Genomic DNA, 27,874 nt, shown 5'->3' with positions numbered 1-27,874 from the left:
TCGGTGGCCACGTTATAACTGGCTATGCTACAAAAATTCATACCAAAATCAACATAGCAAATATTTTAAGAGAGATGAGCTCTCTAGACTAGACAGACAATGTTTGCTGTGTTCACATCATTTTCCTAAAGCCACTGTATTTCCCCTGAGTTGTCAGACCCTGGGTTTTGCTGACCTGGTTGCAGGGGCACAGAGTAACTCAAGTCTCAGGTTCAGAAACACGTGTGATAGCTCCATGTCTAACAGCCAGTAACACACAACCACCATGAGTTTTGCAGGCACTCAGCAGCATGCACAGCTGGGGCCACTGGTCACATAGCCCACAGTGCTGGTTCTTCACCAACACTTCTGCCTCTGCTCCACAATCACTGTTGCACAATCCATCAAGTTGAAGCTTCGTTTTCTGCACAACTTGACAATATGGATCAATGGCTGCAAGGAAGCCCTTCTCAATGCATCTAAACCACTGCTGTAGTTCAGGGACAAGCTCTGGTTAATTAGAATCAATGCAACATTTCCAAATAACGTCCTTTTGTGAGCTTTCCAGATACCATTCACCACAAAACCCCCCAGTAAATGTGAGGGAATCAACTCCTGGAGCTTCTCTCTGATATATAGCAAAGTCCTGCATACATTATACACATCTGCATTCAGGCAGAGAGCTAAATGTTTGCAGGTAAATGTAAAGTCTCCTTCCATACTAAAATCTCCCTTATCAACTAGGCTCCATATCAAGTTTTTCTGCTGTGCCTAAATCTCCCCTCTTACCTGGGCTCTGTATGAGTATATAAGCTGCCTATGATAAACTGCCTAAACCATTTCAAGGTATAAACCTTTATACCATATGACTGCTGAAATGCCAAGATTATCTAAGCAGCAAATTATGAAAAAACATTTTCAGTGATAAACCAGAAACCATAATCCCAATTTCAGGATCCATTCTTCACCTTTTGATCAGACTTTCCACCCAAAACACGCACAAAAAGTTACCAATCAATATACCATTTACTTCAGTGTATATATATGTTTAGGTTTTAAAAAGGTGACAAACAGAATGAATTTCCACCCCATGATTCAAATAACCAGTTTTCATTTGTGTCTGCTCTTGTGCTTTCCGACTATTCTCCTAAATAAATGTTATTTCTTATTGATTGCTTGATACCAGCGAGCACTAATTTGCTTCTAAACCTACTTTAAAAAGTAGTTACATGGTTGAAGTATCCACATGTTATTATTGTTCATGCGTATATATACCCGCATGTACGTGTTCATGCACACACACTTTTCATTTTTATTTTTACACCTGACACCAAGCATAATTTCCCTTTCTTCTTTAGAAACTAAATTTTTTCTTTTGACTTGTTCGAGTTGAATTTGGATGGAAACTGAGTTCAAAAGTATGCAAGAGCAACTCTTAAAAGATGTAAGTCTTCCAAAGTTTTCATATGAAAAGGAAAAGGTTTATCTGAACATATTTTTCTACTTTAAATCCATGGGGTTTAAACTAAAGATATATCTACCATATGTCAAAACAATCTCGTCATCCTTCAAGAAATTTTTAATCATATACAGTAGAAAATGAACTTTCCATCCTGTACAAAAAAAAGAAATCTTTCAGTTGCTTAACAGCATATGAATGAGATTAATGGAATTCACTAAATAAACCAGGGCAATGCTGTTTTGTCTGCAGATTTACAGTGAGCAACAGCTGATATAACATTTCCACTAACTGTAAATGCAAGTAGTAAAGAAACACCTTCCCAAGTTCAGCAGTTTTATTATTTTTTAAAGTCCTGGAAGCAAAAGCATAATGCTTGGGGGAAAAAAAAAATAATTCCATATTAAATTTTCTGGTGTAATTTTCCACACGCATTTAAAGTTAGTGCAACATCCATTTCACTTAACTGAAAAACTCCTTTTTTTCCTAATTTAACAAAAACATGCTAATTTTCACTTACTCTTGAAAGAGCAAAGTTCAGCTCCCAAGCTACTCCAAGGCACAGCAGGTCAGTGCCACTGTGATTCGTGCATCCTCACACCAGAGAGGCAGTATCGCCTTCTTCTCTTTGTCACAACCCTTTTGCCACTTTTATATTTTTATGACTGGATGGTGATTTTTTTTTTAAAGGAAAACCAGCCCAGAAGAGGGTAACTATGAACGGCACAATGCCCACGGTCATTTTTAGAGTGTGAGGTCAGCCAGAATGCCCCTGGGAGCTGAACATTGGGCCAAAGAAACAGTTTTTAACTTTCAGCTACAAAGCTCTGGACTTCCAACTTCACACATTCAAAAAAAAAACAAACAAAACCCCCCCCAAAAAACCAACACAACAAAACACAGCAAGAAAATTTTAAACCTGTATGTTCATTTTTATGCAGAAGTAAAGATCACCATTTAAAGTACTCCTAGGGAGGTACAAAGACAGGGAGAAAACCCCTCCTGAAAACGCAGCTCCAAAGAAGCATGACTGTAACTCTCAAGCCCATGATGTGGTTTGAGGAACGGCTGAAGGACTAAAATAGTTATGCTACATGCCAACAAGTATGTTCAGTACATTGCCACAGGGATTAGAATTTTCTCTGGGTGTATTAAGTATCTTAAAGATAGGAATATACCATGTAATTACATAGAAAGCTACTATCACTGACTGCGAGATTATATATCATGGCAGGAACGAAAGAAAAAAAACTATCAGTTTCAACCTGAAAAAACACAAGCATAAAAAAATAATCCAATATATTCATCTAGTAAGAGTTAGTAACCCAGAAAGCAGCAGAACCAAGAGAGATTATACCAACGAGAACTGTATATTATGAGTAAGAGAGAAAATGGCATTCAACTATATATCAAACGAAATCCAAGCTACAAAAGACCAAGGCTAAAGCAGTTTTACCCAAATACAGAGGAATAAAAACTGTATACTCTGAAGAAGTTTGGTATATTTACAGAAATTAAGACCGAAACTGGGTGGACAAGAATGGTAGGGAGAGGAAGGAAGGAGAGTACTGATTGTCACCATAAGCCTTTAGGACAGGGTGATGGAGGTGACAAAACATTCCTGGACCAAGCAACAGCACAGACACCTTGCTCAGAAGGGCTTCAGTTAGATTGGCTTCTTGTTGATTAACACACACAAGAAAAATTAGGCAGCAATAGCCCACAAATAATGGCATTTAATAGACCTTTGAGAGATCTTGCAAGGCAGGAAACTGTCCTGAATAGGCTTGCTACCAATGAGAACGAGCTACAGGTGATGCAAGAAAACAGAAGTTTTGGTGCCAAATCATTACTTGCACACAGGTGAACTAGGAACTATCATTCAAGGTGTCCATCAGAGTCTTGGAGTTTCACTTCAGGAACAAAAGCCATGTGGCAATAAAAGCAAAACTAGCTCAGGTGGAAGAAAGGATTGAGTGTGACACCTCGTGAGATCTACAAAATAACCCAAAAGTTTAGTAAATTCCGGGCTTCTCAAAGGCAAGGATGCCAGGAATTATGTGATCAATGCAGGCTCCAGGGAGACCACAATGAGATTTTTGTCTCAGTAAGCCTCTATACCGGAGGAGAAAAGGAGGACACCCTAACAAGAATTACACAGCAAGTTACAGCCTGAGGGGAAAGATAAGCACGGCATAAAAGCCAAACGAGCTAATGCTTTGTGGCCATTACATGGACAAGCTGGACCATTAATAAATGATGGAGGAGGTATTAACATCTCAAGCAGCTTGCTACACTGACCACCTTATAAAATCTAAAAGGGAAAATAAAACACAGGCTGATTAGAATGTAATTATGAATTTATAAAGCATTTTTTCATATACATACATACACATATATGTACCCAGACACAGCTACTTAGCTGCAGCAAGTATGAACAGCACCACAAAGAAACTCAAAATTTCAAACACCTACAGTGAGAAACATGAACTCAGAGAAATCAAAATTATGACAGACAGCTATTCTCAGTGAGCACTCCTGGCAATACCCACTACTGCAGTTCCACGCTTTTATCTATATTACCTCACTAAAGTACCAATTGATAGCCATTACAAATGGGAATTAATAATTATGAGTAAAAGCCTCAGGAAAAGTAGACATATATAGCAGAACCACTCCATAATATCATTTATTCCGAAGAGTTGAGCTAGTGAAGACAAATTAGCAAACAAGCTTAGTAGTTACAGCGACTAATTCCTTTATGACATGGAATATCTATAGATGAAAAACTTATTTGGACCTCAGCCTCGCAGAAGAAAAACACAGAAAAATTGTTATCATACAAGCAAATGAATTTTACCTCTCCTGAAAGAACAGTTTTATTAAGATAGGAGAAATCAGTCCCTAAGACTCCTGGAAGATTATTATCTTCTTTCAACTAAAATTAGAAATGGGCTTTAGAAAGTATGCACAAAATCTGACGCAACTCATCATTTTTTTAGAGATTTTTAGTCTGTTGATAGCAAGCACACAGTAGATAAAATACACCTGGATGCCAACAAACCATTTGACTATACTAAATGATACAGTTTCAAAATTATTTAAGAAACCAGTTTTGATGCAGACACACACAAAAAAAACCCCACAATAAACTAAAGAAAATTGAACTAATATACCAAATCTTTGGAAGTTATTTCTCAAGTCTGCAATAAATTTTCTGCTATATTCTCTCACTTAAAAATCTTAGTTAATGATGCAGAACAGAAGTAAAACGTGTGTTCTTGAAATCTGTGGATGATACTAAATTGAGGACTTGCAAGCCCCAGCAAGGACAGAGAAAGTTGAGAAGCAGGCAATTAAAAATAAGGTTCTCCTTGGGAAAGTGCAGCGAAGACATCCAAGAGGAAAATAATCTGAAAGAAATATTCAGTGGGAGTGACAATCTGAGGAGCCAAGAAATTCTTACAAGGTTTGCAGTGTGATCTGGTAGCAAGAAAGATTAATGAAACTTTGGCTGCACATGCAAGAAAAAAAAAATAAAATGCCACATCAAGCAACAGACAAGCAACAGCAAAACATGCCCACTTTGGGCAGCAAGCAATATAGAAAAAAATATTCACAGAAGTCTGCAGTATTAAAATGGATGCAAATACCACCAGGACGAGACAGGTCTCATTGAGACTAGTATGTGGTAGTAAGAAGCTATGTTTTTAAAAGGAAGGAAAATAGGGATAAGTGTCTGAAAGCTTTCTCATAATAACCTTCCTAAAGGACCAATATTACAACCAGACTCATGAGAGAGACTTAAATGACCATTTAAGAAGAGTTCACTCCCAAAAATGAGATCAGTAGCAGAAAGCTGAAGATGGTGCTGAAGGGTCTCCTGCAGGAAACACAGTGGGCTTGCTCCAAACAGACACAAATGGCAGGAATATATAAATAGTGTAAAGCAACTACACCAGGGCCAAACAATGAGTCCTGGTAGCTCTCAAGTTGGCTGAAGGTCATAAATTTCTCAGCAAATCATTAGGTAAATATTTATTTTCTTCCAAGCACAATTTTCATAACAGAAAGGTATGGAAGAATGTAAACCTCCTCATTTGCAGAACACATAAGCAGTAAACAAAGAAAAGAAACTCTATACATGCAGTGTTAAAATTTGTGGGTTTTTTCAGGTTTTGAAAATTAACTGTTGTATCTTAGCACAGAGTGTATTCTAGCTTTCTTCAGCAAAAGCAAAGAAACACAAGCTTCGTGGTACTGCTTCTCCCAGCAGGTGGCTGGCTTTGAAGTTTACTCATCACCAGGAGAGGCTGAAAAACCAAGCAGCCACAAAACCTTCTCCCTCCTACAGCGTCAAGGATCTATCCTCTCCATGCAAAATCTGCACTTTTCCCTGCACAGCTCCTACACCAATACATACCAATAAACATGAATGTGAAAGAACTGCTTAAACCAAAAGATGACCACTCCGGCATTTAGCACCAGGCATGTCACAGGACTGTCTACCTTGGTGTAAATTTCACAGAGCAAGAGTTCTGTTCTTCTTTTGTTGCTGTAGCATAAAAAGTTGAGTATTTTAAAGTAGAGTATTAAGTATCTTAAAGTTGAGTATTAAAAAATGTAGAGAGTAACTGAAAGACAGACTATCTGAGCTGCTGTGTCTGTTTTGTTTTCATATTCCTTTCCATGGCATTTGACTAGCCAGCCCATACAGAGCCAGCCTGTCTCCCCACAGCACGGATCATTTCACGAGCACCCGTAATTCAGAGAACAACACTGCAAGCGCATTTAGACACCAATACCAGAACTTTTAAACAGCTTCGCCAAGTGACGGTTTTTGAACACTCCTATTGCAACACCACAGAAGTTGTGCCATCAGTTTGGCACAAACAGTGCTGCAATCCAGTGATCTGGTGATTTTCAGGTTACTTTTATACAAGAGGGAGAAGAGGAATGAAGTAAGGGTTTCAGCTTTGCTAGAAAGAGTTCAGTTTCCACTAATAATTGGTTTAGACACTAGTTCTAAATATATTGTTTTGAACTGTGGATTAGACCAAAGATTTAAGAAATATGTACTTTACCCTAGCGACATACCCATTTAAACATTAATTTGCTGTTCTGTAATCACAAAACTCACGATGTTTTGGGGTTTTTTTTGTCATCCAAGCTTTTTAATAAGAGCTGCAGGAAAGGCATATCTGTACAACTCCATTTTGTCATTTGTGGACCAAGGACACTAATTTTCTGACATATGGGTTTTCAAGTTTAACATAATTATTTATCAACCACACACATTTCAAGTCCTCTGTTTTCTCCTGTCCTTTCTGTTTAATCATCATTCAAACAGTTTTTGTCAGAGTGACTGCAGATTCAGTTCTGCCTGGCACATTGAGTTTTCACCATCACATCACATTTCCCAAGGTTAAACCTCAAGGTTTAAAACCAGGTTTTTTCCCTTCTGAGATGACCTTCTACAATTGCCCCAGTTCTGAGAAATGAATGAAGTGTTCTCAAAACAAAGCAGATTTTAGTAGTAAGTTGTAGCTAAAAAGAACCTATGTGACCTGCTTTAGACAAAGACTGCTAAAAATACTGCTGGCTGGGCAAGACTTCTGCGCAGACTTTTGGGATCATGGTAATTGCTTAATTCCTCCCGGATTAAAAATATACAAAATTTTTGCTTAGCATTTAAAATAGTTCCCTTCAACAGTACGAAACTACCAAGTAAGGGCAGACAGACCTTTTCATACAGCAGTTAACACAGGATATAGGATTGGTTTTAAGGGACTTGACCTAACGTTCACAAGAAGTCAATGGGAATTCTCTGCATCAACTCAGCAAAAATCACACCAGATACCACTATTAATCTAAACATTAAAATCCATTACAGTTATAACTGCAGTTAAAAACCCTATCAAACAGTCAATACAACAATCTGCCAGTTTGCCACAGGAAGGCTGTCCTCTAATTTTTATTTGCATGGTAGTCTACAAAGGGCACTTTGCTCATCTCACAGAGGTGCACGAGTTGTCCAACCTCAGAGGATGTTACAAGCAAGGCAGGATCAGCCTCAGAGCCCACCCAGCCACCACCAACCTATTATTGAGACACTGGGGAGCTTTGGGAGAAGATGAAAGAACCTCCAGTGCAGGAAACTGCCTACTTCAGTTTAGGCTTTGTCCTAGTCTTTTAACAGTTAGGGGTTGATCAGAAAATACAGTAAAGTACAGCATTCTGTTTCTTCCTTAAATGTTTTCACAAATCCCAATATCCGTACAAATATCTAACTCTCTCTTGAACTTTAAAAGCTGGCCTCCCAATCATCTGCTAAGGCACAAACCATAAAAAGGAGATTTCTTTCACCCACCTGAAACTGACCGATTTCAAGGTGTTTCAAATTTCCTTTCTATCTCAAAACACAAGAACAGTTTCCTGACCTAGATTCCCTAAATAATTTACTACATTCTAGACTTCATATGCCCTTTCTGATTTGTCTTTTTTTTGGTGCAAAACAGTTAATCTTCTCTTCATATGAAATCTGCCTAGCCACAGATTATTATTGTCCACCTTTCCTGGCATCTCTTAATTCCTTATGTAAAGCTCCCAAATAAAATTCAAATAGCATTTTATTATTTATTTACAGAATATTACTGGAGCTTGAGATCTGAAGAACTTCTGCTTCAACAGAAGTATTTTGACCAATTTGTAGGTATAACAAATGATATTTTTATTACTTTAAAAATTAGTAACATTGATTGAATTACCCTGAGTCAGTCTTCAACATAAGATCAAAAGTTACCCAGGGAGCGGTATCAGATAGATTAAACGGCTCCACGTGGTTTAAGACATTGCTTATATTGTTGCCTGCAACACAGATTTGCAAGCATTTCAAGTACTATAAATATTTTGCATCATGCTGTGAATGAGTCAAATGCTGTTTTCCAAACGAAAACATAGAAATATACAATAGGGCAATGTTTCACTTCCTGCAGCAGCCTTTGCAGCAAATCTTGAGCAGCTACAAATAATCTTTGGAATGAGCAACACAGGTGGAAAGGGGGAGCTGTGAAACCCTGTGCTGTGGCTGCAACACCACAGACCAGGGCAAGGAGCACGCCTGATGGAGAACCAGTGGGCAAGAACTACCAACCCAAGGTACCAGATGTGCAGTCCACAATTACACTCACAAGTCGGGCAAGCACAAACAGAGGAGATACCTCCTCAGATTTACAAGTGCTGATTCTGCACACACGTACGCAAAAGCATGGGACTCGAGTACAACTTACACTCCATGCCCCTGCAACTAGTGCAGATGAAATGAACATGCCTGGTCTGCACATCTTGAAAGACTCCACTCACATGTGAGTAACCTCTGTTCCCATCTTTCAGCAGAAGTAATTTGAACTGTGGGTTTCTCCAAGCAAAATGACACACACATACACAATTTCAAGAGTCCTTAAAGCCAAACTTCATGGGAATAAAGGTTCAGCATAGCCCTGCTGAGCATCGCCTCATGCCAAGGTGCTGTGTCAGTGGCTCTGTTCCCAAGAAGGAGCAAGCAGAACACACCATAATGAGAGAAACATCCCTGCATGAAGCACAGGTGTAGAACGTCCTCCCAACCACACCAATTGTGTTGCTGCTTCCCAGCCCAGTCCCTAGCATGTGTTGTTGTCCATCCCAAGAGTTCCCAGGTATCACTGGACTGGGGCTCTACACCACCAGGACAACCAACCTTGAGGTTCACCTACAAGGTCTGGTTGCCCAGCCAAGCAAAGCCCTCATGATGTCTTAGGTACACCAGGTAAATTCTGCTCTGAAGCACAAGATGCACAAAGGAAAACAGGCCCTTCAGTCTGTTCCAACAGAACTCTCTCCTGGCCTTGAGGAGAGGCTCTCTTAGTCTGGAGAGAAGACTGACTCACCGCCAGGTATGGAACTCTCCCAGCTGGTGAGTGTGCTGCTAGAGGCCATGCTCTTCATGGGGCAACCCTGAGCACACCATTTCACAGAAACAGAGCATGACCAAAGTCATGTCCCACCAGTGAAAACTGGAGAAACACCTTTAACCATACACAGTGGGAGCCAAGGACAAGAAGGTGAAGACACAAGGACACAAAGTCCTGGCAGGCTGGTAAGCACACCTGGGCAAGCTATCACCAAGCTGAAGGAAAAGACAGTTTCTTCCATGTGTACCAGGAGAAAAGGGACCAAAGACCGTTAAACACATTTGAAAAAACATTCAAAAACTGACAGTGATCCTGAATTAACAAAGACCTCATCAGAAATCTGTCCAAATCTGCTCTCAACAAAACACAGGTAAAGGTTTGCATTCAACTGTTATTTCTGGCAGTTAACCAAGGAATAAAATAAAGGCAGTTATCAGGCAACGTGGAAAAAACAACTGCAGTGCAAATCACTCATCAGAAGCCAGGTCCCTAGATGAAGAAATGAGCCAGTGTAAATCCCAGGTAAAAATCAAGTTGAGGACCCAAGATGGATGCCTAAATACACCACAACTCCAGGCCATGTCCCCTGCAAAAAGTAACTCCTGATAGGGTGACCGATGGAGAAGTTCAGGGAGCAATCCCTCCTCAAAATTGACAGTTGGCAAAGTCACAGTGTATCTTCACTGAACAGTTTATATTGTGAAAAGCTTTTGTGACTATAACAAAAATAGTTCTATGAAATGTGCAGAGATGTTTTTATTTTCCATCACTCTAAACATATTTCCATTTACATAGCCTGTTTTACCTACCTTAATATTCACAACCCTAATACATACACTCCAAGAACTAAACAAAACGAGCTACTGTTCTGCATCATCTTCTACCACCAGTCCTGTCTGTATTCATAGTAACATTTCCAAAATCGATCATAAAAACCTATGTATGTTTCTCTCATAATAGAACATTTTCCTCCATAAACTACACATTAATGGAATTAATCTTTAAAGAAGAAATAAAACTATGATTTCAAACAACAGTTCAGTAAAGATTTTAAAAGGCAGGCCAACAGAAAAATAAGTTGAGGAAAATAAGTGAATTATTTAATAGCATCACTCTGGAAGGAGCTTTACAGCATAACTGTACTGAATAGAGAAGCTATTCAGGATCTCCAGCTAGTTAGACACACTGAATTAGCACTGTTTTAAAAATGAACTGTAAAGCTTTTTGAAAAAAAAAAACCTAACAAAATCTAAGTTTGTGAGAATACAAAACAGTACATAAGCGTTGAAAAGTAGGCCACAGATATGCCTATTTACACAGCCTTGCAAAAGCAGTGAAATTTTCTAGGCCTCTATAAAAGTGCTGCTGACCTGCCTGTACTAAAACGATAGTGGAAAAAAAGTCTACATGACATTTTGCTGGCCTGTCCATGAAAGAAAAATTATTTTGACATGTAGCACTAGATAGAGGCAGTACAGCAAATCTCTTTTGAAATAGGTAAGGTGGAAAGATCTACCTAGAAAGATAAAGATATTTGCAGAATAGTTGGAAGTCATTAATATTGTATAACATTTTTTTAAAAGTACACACATTTTTTCCATCAATCCTGAGTGTTAGATCTCTCAGAAAAATTCAAACACAAATCTTTCTCCTCCGCCATTACTGCTTATGGATGTCTAAAAACATTCACAAGGTAACTCGCTTCAACTAAAAGCAGATCTCTTATTTTGTACAGTGGCCTTTTTTCTGCTTCTTACCCAATAAAAATAAAAAGCCCTGAAGATCACAGCTTCTAGCAGCCTTTTGAGGGAGCTGATGACACAAGGAGCAGGCACAAGGCATGATCCATCTTTTTTTAAAACAGGCACATAAGCAAGCATTGCTCTTTTGCAGATACTAACAAGGTGTTAAGACATTGATCAGCATTTTGTACACAAAAACACTCATTCCAACAGAAGAGAAAACAATCCACTTCCACAGAAGCAGAAGAACTAGCTTTTTGCCATTCCTTGGGCAAGAAACATCTCCATGCTATCACCCACAGACACTAAGGGAGAAACTCTGCTCCAAGTCCCAATTCCCACCACTTTTCCTTTCTCATGTTGCTTTTGGAAAACACTTCCTAATCTTTCCATCAACACAAACATGAGAAAACAAGTTCTACCCACCTGCCCTCTTGGGTGCTCTCTTCACTCTGGAACAGCCCAATGCAACAGGGTAAGGAGAGGACACCACTTTCAGGCTTCAGGCAGTAAGGAGACTCGCAGCCTCCACCATGTTGAGGTAGGCAGCTCCACACGTACATCAGCAGCAGTCTGGTTTGGCAAGGGAGGTTACCACCACTGCAAAAGCGTCTGCTCATGCCTGTTTGGGCACTGCTGCCACTTACCCCATGCTGGCACAGAGCCTGACTTGAGCGCCATCTGTGATCTACTCAAGCTTGCTAAAAACTGTAAAGACTGAAACAGAACTTTGTAATTTTATATCACTATGATGTAGCCTTCCCCAAATTGCTTTAATAATCACCAAAGTCAGTGTAAGCAAGGGAAGACACTGCAGCTGGGAGATGTGTGGGCTATTTCTAGAGGCATCCAAGTTATCTCATGGCTTGCTAGTGGTAGAAAGGAGGACACGTCGCTGTCTGCTCTCAGGCTGCACAGTCCCGTCCCCGTGGGCATTCCCTGCACCTATGAACTGCTTTAATCCACTAACCAGCAGAAAGCTATTCAGCTCTTCCCCTCCCTCCTAAAGTTATTTTTCTGCTGCTTCAGTGAAATGGCCCAACACCAAAATAGCATAAGGTAAGCCACGGCAACTGGGAACAGGAAAGCAGCAACTCCCCTTTCTCGCTTTCAGCTTTCGCCAGCTGCAGCTTATCTGTTCATTGCTCTCAAGAAAATAAGTTCCACCAAAAAGGCTTTACAGCAGAGGGCTTGCCCTATGTTAAGTAATGGAGGACACAAAGTTCATGGCAAAGCACAGGACACAAACAAAAATGGATGTGCTGGGTCACACCAGAGGTCCTGCTAGCCTAATATCCTGTCTACAACACAGTCTGCAAGCACAGGGCTAGAGAAGAGCAAGAACAAGTCAAGCACATCCACACTATCCCCAAGCACATTTGTAGCCTTCAATACTTTCACTGGTAGGGTTTTCCTATTTGCCCACTCAGTAGTCCCTAGCAGACCTTTTCTGGGAGTTCCACAGCCCTACCAGTCTTGCATGAAGAACCACTTCCTCCTGCCAGGGTCTGAACTGGGATTCTCCTTAGTTTATTTGACCTTTCCTTGCTCTTACACTGGGAGATGAAACAGACAAGCCCTCTTCAAAACTACTCATGATTTCACAGACTTCTGTTGCTTTCTTCTTCAACCACCGTGTTCCCAGTAACTTGTCACATAGAAGCCATTCCAGATGTCTAACAAACCACACTGCATTTCTCCACACTTTTTAGCTGCTCTATATTCTCCTTGAGATGAAGGGAAGGGGAGATGAAACAGTATCTAACATATGGACAAACCATAGATTTAGACATGGCATAATAATGGTCTGTATCTTCTTCTTTACTCTTTTCATAGCATTTTACAAGATCTGATATGCTTTCTTTGATCACTACTAAGCACAGAGCTGATGATTTGATGGAACTACTGCCAGTCCTAAGATCCCACCCTGGTGACAGTCAACCTGGAGTTTTGCACAGAAAGTTCAGACAGTTCCCTGCTACCATGCAAATCATCTCACATCTATGTACACCAAATGCAGACAGCACACTTTAGCCTTTCAAGCAGTATCAGGACCTAGAAAACATGCCACAAATTAGCAGAGTTAAAATCTGTAAGTTCAAAGATCACTGAAAATGAGCCACCAAAAGTAAGAAATCCTGTACTTGGGACAAAAAGCTGCTGAAGCACTCACCCACAGAGTGTAGGATAGAGCAGTACTATGAAGGGGACTGCACATGCAACAAGGAGTTCCTTTGGACTTTGATCTTTTATCTATTTGAAACCACACAAAAATTGAACAAAAAAGGTACAAGATCCCAAAGGAATCAGATTCCTCCCTTCTCTGCAGCAAGCTTCTAAAGTTCCCTTTTTATGACCATCTTCACCAAAATAAGTAAATCACTTCTAAGTAAAAAAAAAAAAAAAAAGTAAAACCAAGGCATTTACACTCAATTCCTTTCATGTCTTTCCACTGCCTAGTCTGGAGTCACATGCTCAGTCCTGACCTTTCCAGATTCTCCTCTCTGCTTCACCACACTTATTCAGACTATCAAATTCATTTAGTGAAACCATCCTATCCTTTCACACTTGACTCTTTTCACAAACAAGCAGTTCATTTTCATGTAGAGCCACTTTTAACTTCAAAAGGTTGCTTTGTATCTCAGCTTCTGATGTCCCTTGTTTAAAACACTTTCAAATAAGGATCTGAAAAATGTTGTAGCTGGGAACTCTCGGACTCTTCTCCGTCGCTCCTCAAAACCAGAAAAAAAAAATCCATTATTAAACAGAGTGAGAGGCCACACATCTACTCAGGATTTCTGTAGCTTGTCAGTAGCTCTTGATGTTTTCCTTCCCAATGGCTCAGAGCAAGACCTCAGCTGCCCTCCTGTAACAGCAGCACCCAGCTCACAGCTGACACCAAACCAACAAACCTTTGGTCCATAAAAAGCACTTTTTACCCAGAGATTCTTTCATGACCATGCAAAAAACTATTTCATTAACAAGATCATGCAACTTCATAAGGTGAAAAGATGCTGTAGAAAGTTTGCCAAACTTATACCTTTGAAACACATCAAGAAATTACATTTGTGTCCCAGCAAACTACCATAAAAATAATCTAGTGGCTCTATTAATCAGAAGATTTTTCACTTGGAGACCACAAATACACAATACTTGTCCATAGCTTATTTCAGAATCTAAGTTAAAGAACTATTTTCAATTTAAAATATTTTAAACTCAGTAATTACAGGTAAGAAAGCCATACTGAACAGTGTAGTAAATTACATTAAATTTGTCATTAATTTTCCTGTGAATCATTACAGTCTCCAAAAACTGACTTTTAAGTTAATTACACCCAATTTGGACACTCCAAAGCCAGGAATACTGAATGCTGAATCCTGTCTAGTAACTCACAAAACCTGTATGATGAAAACACATTATAATCATGCTCTTTTCTTGCCAGAATAGGCAAAAAAGGTACAATCTGCATTTTTAAAACCACATTTGAATCCCAAACGGGTTTGTTTGGGTTTTTTTGTACTAGCTTTTTCTCCCATAGAACTTACAAGCCATATTTCTACCAGAACAGCTTCAGCAATGCATCCAGAAATGCACCAAATTAAAATTGCAACAGCTATTTCCTTCTTGCTTTCTTCACATTTTGACAAGGATAGAAATTTTGCCTAGTTGTAATACAGAGAGTTGCCACAGATCTTCAGAAGAAGAGCAAGACTAAGTGGTTCAGCATAAACACCTGCTTCCCACCCAAGTCTAAATGGAAATACGACAATTGAAAGTGTTTCTGGTTTTACATAAATTTTACTTTCTTAGAGTAGACACTGGATCAAAACCACAGCAGTTAAAAAGTAAAACAATTTTCCAGCTGGCTGCAACACCCATTGAAAAACAAGACCAGTTCAAGATAGAACCATGTATTTTGTATTAAAATACTGATCAAGCTGCTGACAAGGAGACAAATGAGTTTTTAAACCATTAGCATACACTCGCATAAAATTAAAAGCAATTCTATAGAAAGAAATTTGGATAACCACGGTATGTCTCTTCCAGTGCAATACTTCATTTTGATTTTTTGAGAAGTTATTAAAATCAGACCATCTCAGCTTGCTGGAATTTCATTTATTCATGATTGCAATGTACAGCTAATGCTGGAGATTAGATTAGGTTTTGACAAGTCTTTTACACTTCTCAGGGCAGCGCTGCTATTTCTGCTTAGGTTAGTAACTTCATCTACCAGCTAACCTTTACAGTGTTGACAATCGCAATTAACAATTTTCTCCCTTGCCTCCAACCACTCCCCACCACAGCTGATGCTGGTGCAGCAATGCACATTCCCAGCTACTCCTAGGAGCTGGGTTCAGCAGCACCCTCAAAACCCCCCTTGGTGTCCCACCCCTCCTCCCCACCATGGCTCCCTTTCAAGAGCACACAAGACTTGGCAACAGCAGCAAACCAAAGTAAACTCCAAACAGAGGAGGCCATCACCTAATGAAACATGACTAACAGGACTGCTGACTGTCCAAATATTTAACTGCTCTCCAATGCTGCAGGTCAGGTGGGTTAATCAAATAAACTTGCATATCTGGAGGGATTGCCCATTATTTGTGTTTTCCTTAGGTCCTTACCTGACTTCAGGCTCTGAAAAGCTACTGCTCTCTAAGCTACAATTAATATTTGCATACAACACACAATGAAGCAGATGTCATAATTGTCGAGCATAAGATGAAAACATGGTGAAGTTCTTCCAAAAGCAGAGTTTTCCTTGAATAACATGACAACTCTCTTTAGCAGACAAAGGAAGTATAAGCTGATAGAAACTGACAACACCTGCACCAGGTACCTGGAAATATAACCCATGTCATGGCACATAACCATGCTGTAAGTGGGAATCTAATACACATTGTCTCTCAAACTTAACCATGGAAAATTATCAAAACAAAAACACACCAGAATGGATGGACAAAGTAGATGCAAAGTGTTTTCGATGTACAACAATGGAAGTGAAAATAAATCTAGGATTAAAATACAGCTTAGTTTCACCAATTCCTAATAGCATTTGTCTCCATTCAACAAGAATTTATGCACCATTTCAACCTGATAAGAATTTAATTCTAGGTAATAAAGCTTTACAAATTGAATTCAAAGGAGAAAAAAATGGCATTTCCCAATTATTTCCAGACCTCCACAACTACACACTTCAACTAAAGGAACAAGGAAAGCTGCCACTACAAAAGCAGAGCTGACATACGACCCTTGGATACAGCAGCACTAGCAGACAACTCTAATAAAAATCAATATTAATTCCACACACTTCTATTCTGAAAATAAAGCAATGAAATTCCCTCATGCCCACCTGCCAAAGGGACACAACTCAGACCAACTTCGGAGAGGATTTTTTTTTACAGGCATGTAATGGATTCCAAGACTGAATGTGCACTGAATGTTCCGTGAACCAAATAATTTTTAAGAGATTCCTCACGGGAGTTTATTTTATATTTTTAAATCACTCTGAGACCTTGGGATGACAATCCAATTCAGAGGAAAAGAAAGGCTGTTCATGGGGTGGAGTACTGTGATTCTTCCCAGGGTTTTTCTGAAAGAGGAACAGTCACGTCTACTATAACTTCTTGCTATGTACTTGAGAAATGCCTTCATTTCTGCAAACCTCAGACTCAAAATTGCTTTTGAAAACATACACTGAGCAATTCTGAAGTTCCTCCTTGTTGAAATAATACATTAGCAACTAGAGAAAGTTGATCTAAGAACAATTTGGGAGGAATTACAAGTCAGAATGAGGCAGCTCACCTCCTTCAGCCGCAGTTGCAAAGCAGTAGGCGATGGACAGTGTTACGAAACCACGGGGACCAGATTCAAACCCCAAACGTAGCATTAATTACACCAGTTTGCAGATTTCAGATTAACCACCTTGCCCCCCAACCCTCCCCAGACCAACGCCCACCTTATTAGCAAGGCCTCTACGATGTGACAGCAGATTCGGCACAAGAAGCACCTGACCCTTCAAAGGGGAATTTTTTCTGAGCAGTATGATGCAGCAGGGAGGAAAACAAGACGAAGAGCCCAAAGTGCTGCCGTCCTTAGCGTCATTTCAGCAGGATTAGGCAGAGCGCGATGGAGGAAAAGCCTCAGACAATGAGTCCTTTCATACATCAGAAACAAAACCTACCATTAATCACACCAGCAATTCAGTTTCTTCCACTAATTCCTAATCAGACATCAACAAATAAAGCAAAACATGTGTTTATTTCATAGAATTAAAACAACAATACAAGTGAACAGAAGTGTTCAGCCCACACGGCAAAAATGCCGTCGCCCTTCATCCCCTGATGAGCAGGGAGCTGTGAGACACATGAAGGGTTGGGAAAGGAGCTCTTCCATAAAACCCATGCATGGAGAAGTCCAGGGCAAAAGATTTAAGAGTGCTGCATTAACAATTGAGAGAAACTTCAAAGCCAAGAGACGAACTCCGTCAAAACCCTCCTCCATACAAAAGAGATCTGGAACTACAGTCATTAGAAAAAACATCTGGTGTGCTGCTTTGATTTTCAACATTAGTCACTGGACAGTACAAAACCTCTTGGTTTTTTTTTTCCCCAAAGTAGCAAATAATTGCAAATCCAATCCTACATATAACCTGCCATTTATCACCTCATCAGTGACTGCTTGAGTCCGATGGAATTAAATACTCCAGTCAGGCAGTTTTTGTTAAAAGCAATAATTACATTGTTACTAGAATATACAATTAGGTAATAAAAAACAAAAACAAATCTGCCAGCAATATTTTTTATGCACTCTCACAGAAATATAACTGGGTTGTAAACAGGCAACATTATAATAATAACAAAAAAAATATCCACTTCCACCACAGTAAAGCTATTCCTAATTTAAAACTTCACCCACCGGCAAAAATACATAAATGATTAGCATTATAGTGTTTATTTTAATTACACTGTGCAACAGGAATCCAAGAGGCTGTTAACTCACTTGAGATACAAAAAAAGCCAATATCTGAGAGCTCATCCTCCATTTATAACCTACACAGTTATGCGAGCCCATCTTAACACATAAATGCCAAAACTACAACATCTGCATTTTCTCAAAATATCCAAAACATACAATAGTTATCAGCTCAAAAAAAAAAAAGAAAGGAAAAAACAGGAGGTAGGGAGATCCCTCACCTGCTCATTGTAGACAATGTTTGAGTATAAAAAATTCACTGGTCTTCAAAGCACAACTCTTTAAAGTTTGATAAGAAAAAAAAATACATCTCTTTAGTTCAATTTTATATTTACAAATGCTTTCCAGCAACATAACTGCTGTGCGACGGACTCTTTAACACCGTAGAACTCACGGTCCGTGCCCTGAACACCTAATGACCTAAGCAAATAAAATACAATTCCTGATTTATTAAGGAATTATATGTATTAAGGACGGTTTTCATCACTGCAGTCAAGTCATTGATTCTAACAATTCTGTGCAAGTCATTTTAAGACAAACATTTGCCCATCTTCCTACATGATTCTGGCCAACAAAGACGCCTTTGGTCACTATTCAGAAAAAAAAAACAAACACCACAACCTGTTGTTTAAAGACACCCAGCCTCCTGATACCATTGCAAGAGCCACGACAGCCTGCTGCCATGGAACTCTTCAGAACTCTCCCTTCTTAGACTTAATTTTGCTCTTTATTCCTTCCACAGACACAAGCAAGAGATTGGCACTGAGATATTACAGCAGCACACTTTATTATGTTCTTGTTTACAAAGAAAATGCTTCAGGTAAAAAACATAGTAGGAGCCAAGCGCAATTACTGGAAGTAAGAACTTGCTCCTACAGTGCTGCTGGAGCTCTTGTACTCAGGCACAGGCATTGCTCTTCTGTGTATTCCTCCTGTGTGGAGGTGAGTGATACCCCTTGCTGTCACACCTCAGCTGCAAACCTGGACAGCCAAGGAACTCAGCAGCAAAGAAAGAAAAACCCAAGCGCGATGCAGACTGGCAGGAGGTCGGCGTCTCTGCAAGGGATGGTACCTGCCCACTCCATCACGGAAACAGAGAGAGCTCACACTTGCTGCAATCTCATCCAAAATCCCTCTTCAAATAACAAAGCTACATTTTGCATCATCCCAAAAAAGTGCCTAAAATAATGGCTGTGCTAAGGGCTTTTACACAAGCTCTCCTTGCCTTGACCCCTCTGGGTGAAGAAGTAGGATCTGGCACCTACAGATCCGCACTAAAACAAACCCCCTGCAACCAGAGAGACTTCAGGAAATTAGGACTATTCTAAAATGTCTTTTTTCTGAGCAAAAGATCCCAAACAGGTGCCCTACCATAACACTCCCTCACAGAGCATAAAGCATCATTTTACAGACTTGAAAGATGTAGCAGAATCCAGATAAAATTCAAACCAGCGAGAGCAGCAACTCTGTTAGCAACAAACTTCAATCTCACAATTATATTGAAAGTGACAAACTCTCCTTAAGAAGTTTGTAATTCTCCCTTCATGGCAAGAGGCAGAATTAAAGCAGTACCTCTAAAATCTGCTGAAGTATTTGTTTCCCTAGGTGTAATTCTTCAAGTCTGCACTTATTAACTGGAAGCTACCGTGAACAAGGCTATAGTGAGGAGACAGTCGATACCTAAAATGCGTGTTCAAAAATGCAGGCTTCCTCCTCGGGTTAAATACAAGTTTACGAGTATGTTTTTTTTACCACATAACAACACAGAGATTAGAATACATAAGACTGTAAAGGAATTTTGGCAATGCCCAAATACAGTCTCACCAAAACCAATGGGAATATATATTACAAAATTATTTCCATGCCTTCTAGTTCTTAGGTTTAAGAGGCTCATTTCCATTGTTTATGGTAACGATGTTTTATATTTCACTTAACTTTGACACGGAAAATGTATTATTGGATTTTGTGTGCATCTTCTAGTCAATTTGTGTAATATTGCAAATTCTGTAATATAAGTAGTTAAAATACAATGGATGGTACATTCATAAATTACAGGTTTTCCTTAAGAGATTTATTATTGATTCTGCAACAACTAAACCTTTGATCAAATTCGGTGAAACAAATGTTACTTAAGCTACACAACTAACTCCTTTCTATTTAAAGAAAACAGCAGTTTATAAAAAGGCAACAACACCATTCAAAAACAAGTTCACTTTTTCCTACTTCCCTCCACCTCATGTCTTCCAAGTGCGTAACACCACACCTTCTTAACACATTGTGTCTAAAGGAATGTTTTTTACCACTTCTATGGTTCTCCTGCAAGATGAAAGACAATGTCTACAAAGTAAAAAAAAAAAGTAAATACGTACCCTAAAATCCAAACAGTAGACTAGCCTTTTTCATACTTCTCAGATCTAATGTAACTTCCAAATTAACACTCCTGTCAACATACACAGAATGACAAAATCATTTAGGTTGGAAAAAACCTTTAAGATCAAGTTCAACCATTAACCCAGCACTGCCAAGTCCAGCACTAAACCATGTCCCCAAGCACCACACCTACACACATCTTCTAAATACCTCCAGGAATGGTGACTCTACCACTTCCCTGAGCAGCCTGATCCAGAGCCTGACAACCCTTTTGGGGAATAAATTTTTCTTAATATCCAATTTAAGCCTCCCCTGTAACAACTTGTGGCTATTTCCTCTTGTTCTACTGCTTCTTACTTAGGAGAGGAGACCAACACCCTCCTCTCTACAACCTCCTTTCAGGTAGTTGTAGAGAGCAATAAGGTTTCCTATCAGCCTCCTTTTCTCCAAATGAAACAAACTCAGCTTCCTCAGCCACTCCTCATAAGACTTGTTCTCCAGACCCATCACCAGCTTCGCTGCTCTTTGTTGGTGCAGAACATCTACCGTGTTGATAAAACAATTACCAAAACTCCTCCAGAGAAAGAGCCAATCATCCCTCTTCTATCCCTACTCATAAAAACCACTAGAAAAATAATGGCTTTTCCAAAACACTGTAAAGACCCAATTTTGTGAGGAAATCTAACTGAACAATCAAGTACCATCCCAAGAATAACTTCCTGCTCCTAAAGCGAGAAGAGATATTACAGAGCTCAAGTGCCTGGCTGCCTTCAGCAGCAAGGATGATACACAAGAGAAGAATCCATACACAGGAGGGATAAAAAAGCAACCACACTGCGTGGATCTCATCAAATAGAGCAGATGTGATCCTTTGAGCATCCATGTGCAATTCAGTTTCAAACACTAGACTTTCAGGAAAAAAAATAAATAAATAAGCAAGAGAGCACTATGAAGCTAATAGAGAATTCCTCACCATGGTCAAGCACATACCTGTTTTGTTTGGTTTCAAGCACTGACAGGATTTCCAGCACTGCTTTTCAAGGAGCAATGCCACATGCCCAGCCTTCACATTTTTTCCTCTGTTCAATTTCATCTGACAACTACGAACTATAAACTCCTTGTGCCAACCTAAATAATTCCCGTCTTTCTCAGGCTGGAAGAAAGTACTTACCCACTTGCCAGCTGCAGCTGAAATTTTGTGCCAAGAAATAAATGTCTGTTGGGCAGGTTATAAACTGAAAGCTTCTATGTCTGCTGAAGGACAAGAATAAGAGTGGGACCACCCTATCCCTTCCCAAATTAATGGTATTGCTGTATTTCAACTACACAGTGGATTGCTACTTCCTCCAAGTACCAAGCCTGGGTACCAGGAGATGCTTTTGCAATTTTGCTCAGCCAAGCTTTCTACAGACACTGCTTCCATAATCTGCTCCAAAAATCCCAATTTTTCTTTGTATTTTTGATCTTTGGAAAAGTTCTCAGGTAATAGAGTCCTTGAAGGATCAAGACCTGTTTCATCCTTTTTTTTTTCCAGTAAGGCACAGGCATAAATACAATGTGTGCACACTGACCTGAAATATCAAGTGCTCCAGCTTCCCTCCCTTAGCCTCTTTCCACAGCCTGAGGCAACTCCGACGTTCCCACAGAAAGCAAAAACACTCACAGGAACTGGTCACTACAGTTCTCCTGAGCAACACAAGGCAACGACCAAGGTCACGCAAATCTTCCCCACAGCCCAGAAAGATGATGATTAACAGAAAGCAGAAGGGAAAGGTTTGTGACAGAATGGTTTATGGCTAAATTAGAAATTAAAAGAAGAGGTTGTGAAGAGTTTAAAGCCTCCCATCTAGGGTTAGGTGGATACTGGATTCCTTAGCTTTTTAGGCTACGCTTTGCCAGGGGGGTTTCACCAGACACCCTGGCATCCACACACAACTTAACAGCACAAGACCCTGATACCTCCACTCCACTGTCTTCCCTATCCTCTTCTTCCCTGTTCTCCTCCCAGCTTGCACAGGCTTCCCAGCTGCAGGATATTACTGCCTGTTCACATGTCCTGGGTTTCGGGGGGGGGGCTCTGCAAAGCTCTATGAAGATTCTCATTAAAAAATCACAATCACAAAGTTAAAGGCACAAGTAAACCCCGTGCTGCTGCAGGGGAAAGCAGTTTTTTCCTCTTTAACCTACAATCATGGGCCCCTTTCCCATGCTGAATATCATCACATTCTCATTTTGGCAGTGACCAGAATTTTATATTCACAAAAACACTGCCAAAATTCTGAAACGCCAGTTAGAAACACAACTAAAACAAATATGTAAAGATGAATACATATACTGCTAAAAAAGCAAGTACCCTCTCTCCTATAGAAAACAAAAATAGAACAAATGCTAGTAAATGCACATAAATAATGATGAGGTACATTAAAAGAAACAAATGTCTCAAGACACACATTAGTACCATGAACTTGGTTTTTAATACAGAGTAGTTACATCTCTATCATCTTCACAAAGGGAGCCAAGCAGTGCTTGCTCCTGTTGCTCATTAAAGCTTTACAACTGGTGCCTCCTGTATGCCCACATGTATCATTTCATTAAGCTCACTTGACATTCGATGAAGAAAGAGTACAAGAAAACTGCATATTCCCTGCCTAAAGTAAACTTGTCATTTAAACCTTGTGTACAGATAGAATTTGATATAGCACTGGCACAATGAGTCATTCGTCAGTTTTAGAGTTTGTACAACAGTGTTCTTACATATGTTTTGCAATACTTTCCAGTCAGCTACCACCCCATGTAATTATAAGTTTTTATTGGAAAGGAAGCATGCATTTTGGATTTGAACACTGCACTAGGTTCTGTAAAAACAAAGCTTACTTTTATGGCTAGATTTTGAGTAAAAGTAAATCGACTCAAGAAGCCCTCACAAACTGTATGAAAGGTGAAAGTGAAGGCATTGCTTTGTGAGGCAAGTAAACAATGAGGGTTAGCATCGTAAATATTTCTCATTGAGTTCTTTCAAACATAAACAACTCACATGCCGGATTTCTTCTAAAGCTGTTTCTTAACTACATGAATTAAAATTCAAAACACCATATAAAACATCCAGCACCTATTACCTGTGCTATACTTGAAACTAATAGGTGATTTTACATTTTTCTGTACTGAGGTGAGATGGCACATAAATTTTCTCTACTATCTTACCTTCACCATTTATTTTTAAGTTGTGTGACAGACCTGAGTAATTTAACTCTCAACCCTGGCATCTAAAAGGTACTGAAAAAAAACCCCACTGAAACAGAAAGGTCTGTCCTGGTTAATACTAATAAGGTCAGCTCAGACTCACCTGGCAGCACTGAGCTCACCCCAGAGCTTTACAGTAAAGTTTACAGGAAAGATTCTTCAAAAGGCCATGTCCCAACTTTAAGGTGCAGACAGCCACACGTTCACACCTCTTCAGCCAGCTTTAAGCCGCTTATTATTATCCCTTTGTACTATCTAAATTCAAATCAAATGCATCTACTGAAACGTAGATCTCCTGCCATCTGATAAAAAGCCCAAGAGAAAAAGTACCTTTCACACAATTAAAGTTAGCTGGTTAAGATTCAAGAACAGGCAGCAACAATTGTGGTTTTTTTCCCTCCAAATTGCATATACTATGACCTACAAGAAACATTTTCTGCTTAAAAGTAATACTTAAATGGAGATCTATGGCTGAACGTTATCACAAGGATTGCACTTACTTGACAGTCTGCTATTAGCCAACTCCATTATCGCTATTTGCAGTTTTTAAATGTACAGATTCAGAAGTAACTGTACAAAGCCTCCATTACAAGTGGATTTATGGAAAGCCACAGCAATAATCATCCTCATTAAGCATATCTTCCCACAGCCCTGCATTATGCGGACACAAAGAGGAAAACATTTCTTCTCCCTTACCCACAAGCTTAGATCTTTCTCCTTATAATCACAAGCTTTGACTGTCTTCTCTGCTTTTGCCAATGACAATTATCTCACATTCCCAAAAGCAGGACTTCCTTTAAATATATATATACATATATAAATACCTGCACACCTCTCAACCCACAACCAAAGGCAGGCACAACGTAGGCTGGTTTCTACTTTGATTTTCCAGAAACTGATATTTTCACTGGCAACATGCATAAGAATAAAATGTCTGTGGCTTCTATTATTTTGCTGACGGCCCCAATCAGTATTTATCCAAGACATATTTATGGACATAGACACGCAAAGAAAAGAGCAGATGGCAAAATTTGTAACTAAGCTGAATTATAAAAATCTCTGGAGCTGAAGTAATGCATTAACCTTTTGGCCATAAGCTCTTTTAACCCCTTCACATGTATGGTCACGCTGCATCCCATTTAAAGGACCTGGTCGCATGCCAGTGACACAGGCCAGGAAACTCTCACATTCAGAGGGTCAGTTAAAGGCAGAAACTGAGAAATTAAATAACCCAACACTGTCGCCCACCACACAGATCAGAAACAGGACGTTTCACCATGCAAATCTCACTTCTTGCTTTCAAAGTTCAGATTGCTGATCGGGCACTTCAAGGTACGGATACCTATCCCTCCTATGTCCTCAGCCCCACAGGGAACCGCCTCGGCAGAAAGAATCAAGCCAGGACTGAAGTACACTTGCTCCCTCTATAAAACCATTCTCGTGATCCACGCATTTCCTGCTTTATCGTTAAGGGGTGCAACGGACTTTATTTTAAAAGCTGTTTCCAAAGCTACACTGGCAGGCTTGGAACAACCATCCAAGTAACCAGACACGGAGAGAACTCATTTCAGCACAAGACCTTGGTAATCTCAAATTAAATTTGTCATTTCTGTAACATTTACCTTGAAAAATGAACAAAGAGGGTTATGCAAGCAGTGTAAGGAAACTCTATTTGCTCACTGTGCCTGCTCAAGTTAAGACGCCTTCAGAGATCTCTAAATCAGCAAATATTCAACGTAACTTAGGTTTGAAGCTTTGATTATCCAGTTACCTTCAGACTAAATCACTTTTTATAGCTCAATTCTACACTTGACAAGAGAACATTTTATTTGATACTGACAATACAGCTCCATTTGTTTACATCTGAAATAAACACGAAACTCCAAAAGGCTTTAAAACAGCTGCCCCAGTCAGTTTCCTGGAAACAGACCACATCTTTTCTACAGAAGAGGTCTGCGGGAACAGATCCTCGTTCAACAGCGCAGAAATACTTTCTTTCATCCAATTTAATTTGTGCCAGGTATTTGAACTGCCCGGAGTTGGGACTTAGAACAGTTTCTGGGTGCCGACAGCACCGGGAAGGCAAACACGCCCGTTGGCAGCGCCTGCCTCCAGCCTCCCCCCCGCCCGCCGAGCCTGCCTGCGCCCACCCCGCCGCCCCTCCACGCCAGCCCGGACCCCCGGGGCGTCCCGCGGGGCAGAACCGCCCGCCCCCACGGCGCCCCCGCGGCTCCCCACCGGGCAGGCGGCCCAACAGGTTGCGGGGAGAGGCTGAGGAGCAGGAGCTGGCCCCGGGGACGCTGCAGCAGCGATCCCCCGGGGGGCGGGCAGGAGAGAAGAAGGTGAACTCCCCACACACACCGCCCCGGTTTGGGAGCCCGCACCCCCGGAGCAGCGGCGAAGCTCCCGGCCCGCTCATGCCGGGCGCCCTTTGTTCTCGCCACCCAAGACGCCGCCGCCCGGCAGCCCCGCGCTCCCCCAGGCGCCGGCTCGCCCCACCGCGGGGGGTGAAGGCGCGATCTGCCGCCCCCCGCCGCCGGCCCGCGCCCCGCTGCAGCGCCCTCGCTCCTCCCGGAGCGGAACGGCCAGCGCCAGCCGCGGGGAAACGCTTCGGAACCGCCCCGCGCCCCCTCGCACGGCGGAGGCACCGTACCCGGGACGCCCCGCGGCGCTCGGCGGTGTACCCCGCGGGAGGTACCCCGCACGCACCCCCGCGCCACTGACCCACCGGGGCCGGGCCGCCCTCCCGGGCCGCCCCGAGCGCCGCAGCCCGCCGGGAAGGTCACGCCGCGGCGGCGAGCCCCGCGCCCCTGCCGCGCCCCCGGCAGCACGGCGCAGCGCCGGCAGGTGCCCGGCGGCTCCTCGCCGACCCGGAGAGGCTCCGCGGGACGCAGGCGGCGGCCACCGAGCACCGCGTGGCGGTCCCGGCGGGCTGGGGGCCCCGGTATCGCGCGGCGGCCCCCCGAGGCGGGCGGTGGGGCTGGCGCTCGGGGGCGCCGATCCGCGGGGCTCAACAGGCGACGGAGTTTGGCGGCTCCCCGGGAGGCGATTCCCCCGAGCGGGGCGCGGGGCTGAGAGGATAAAGCACCAAGGACGAGCCACTTACCGGGGCTCCGGGGCTCCGCCGCCCGCATGCTGCCTCCGGGCGCCGCGCGAGAACCCGCTCCGCTCCGCTCCCCGCCGACCGCCCGGCGGCTCCGCTCCCTCCGCCTCAACCACCGCCGCGCGGGACCGCGCTCCGCGCGCGCCGCCGCCAGCCCGCCCCCGCCGGGGCCGCGCGCCGCGCCCGCCCCGCCGCCAGCCCGGCCCGGCCCCGCCCCGCCCGCCCCGCCGCCGCTGCGCCGCCACCTGCCGCCCGCGGGCTCACCTGGCTGGGCTGGGCCCGGCTGCCGCGCGGGGCCCCGTGGCAGGGCGCGGCGCTGCCCCCCGCCGAGCCCCCGCTCTCCGTTCCGCTCCACCGCGGCCTCCGCTCCGCTCCGCTGCCGCCCGCCTTGCCCGCCGAATCGGCCCGCAGCCGGCGGGCAGGGCCCGCCCCAGCCAGGTGTGGGCATGGGCGGGCGGGCGGGGGAGGGCGCGGCCGCGGGACGGGGCGGGCCCTGGCGCAGCCCCGCCGGAAGGACCGGGCCTGGCCGCCCGGGGGCCCCGCCCCGCCGGCGCGGGGGCAGCCGGCTCGGAGCCCCTGGGAGAGGGTTGCGTTGCCGCCGTGCCTCGGTGGGGCGGTCCTGGCCCCCGCCCGGTGCCCCCCTCGTGGGCCGGATCGCCGTGCCGGGGGGGTCAGACCCGAGGTGGCCCGGGTGGAGGAACGGGGGGGAACAAGGAGAGCCCGTCGAGAGGCGGATCGCAGCCCTACCCCCCACCCGCGGATCTCCCCGGCCGCGGCGGGTGAGCGCCGCGCTCAGACCTGTTGGAACTGACGGTCGGTCTGACCGTGTTGTGGCTGTCGGGGTTGCTGCAGCCCGTGCAGTCAGCGAGCGCGCTGCTGCTCCACCTGCTTACCCGCTCCTGCCCTTCCTTCTTCCCCGTCCGGTGCCCTGAGCTAAGAAACACCAAAACTGGGGGGGTGGAGGGTCGGCGCTTTCTTAGATGGTACCAGGATCAAGTCATTCATCTGCGCCGAATGCACTGACGCTCTTTGGCCCGCTGCCAGCCCTGCCAGGGCG

At 42.6% G+C, this 27,874-nt stretch overlaps 1 protein-coding gene across 14 annotated transcripts in view; it reads right to left on the bottom strand.

Annotated features, from left to right (window-relative positions):
- The window catches only part of PTPRF (protein tyrosine phosphatase receptor type F), a 382,606-nt gene extending 355,741 nt beyond the window's left edge, over positions 1 to 26,865 (bottom strand). For 13 of the 14 annotated variants that reach the window (XM_051624854.1, XM_051624859.1, XM_051624865.1 and 10 more), the window contains exon 1: positions 26,821 to 26,865. The gene's annotated coding sequence lies outside the window, so the exon portion shown is untranslated. Of the gene's footprint in view, positions 1 to 11,558; positions 11,576 to 26,820 lie in introns of those variants that run through there. The other variant, XM_051624856.1, reaches the window with a different exon arrangement.
- Positions 26,866 to 27,874: the final 1,009 nt, after the last annotated feature.

This window comes from Apus apus, chromosome 7 (genome assembly GCF_020740795.1).
Source record: "Apus apus isolate bApuApu2 chromosome 7, bApuApu2.pri.cur, whole genome shotgun sequence".
NCBI classification, from domain to species: domain Eukaryota; kingdom Metazoa; phylum Chordata; class Aves; order Apodiformes; family Apodidae; genus Apus; species Apus apus.
Note: the sequence above shows the minus strand (reverse complement) of the source record. Positions and strands in the feature narration are given on the sequence as shown.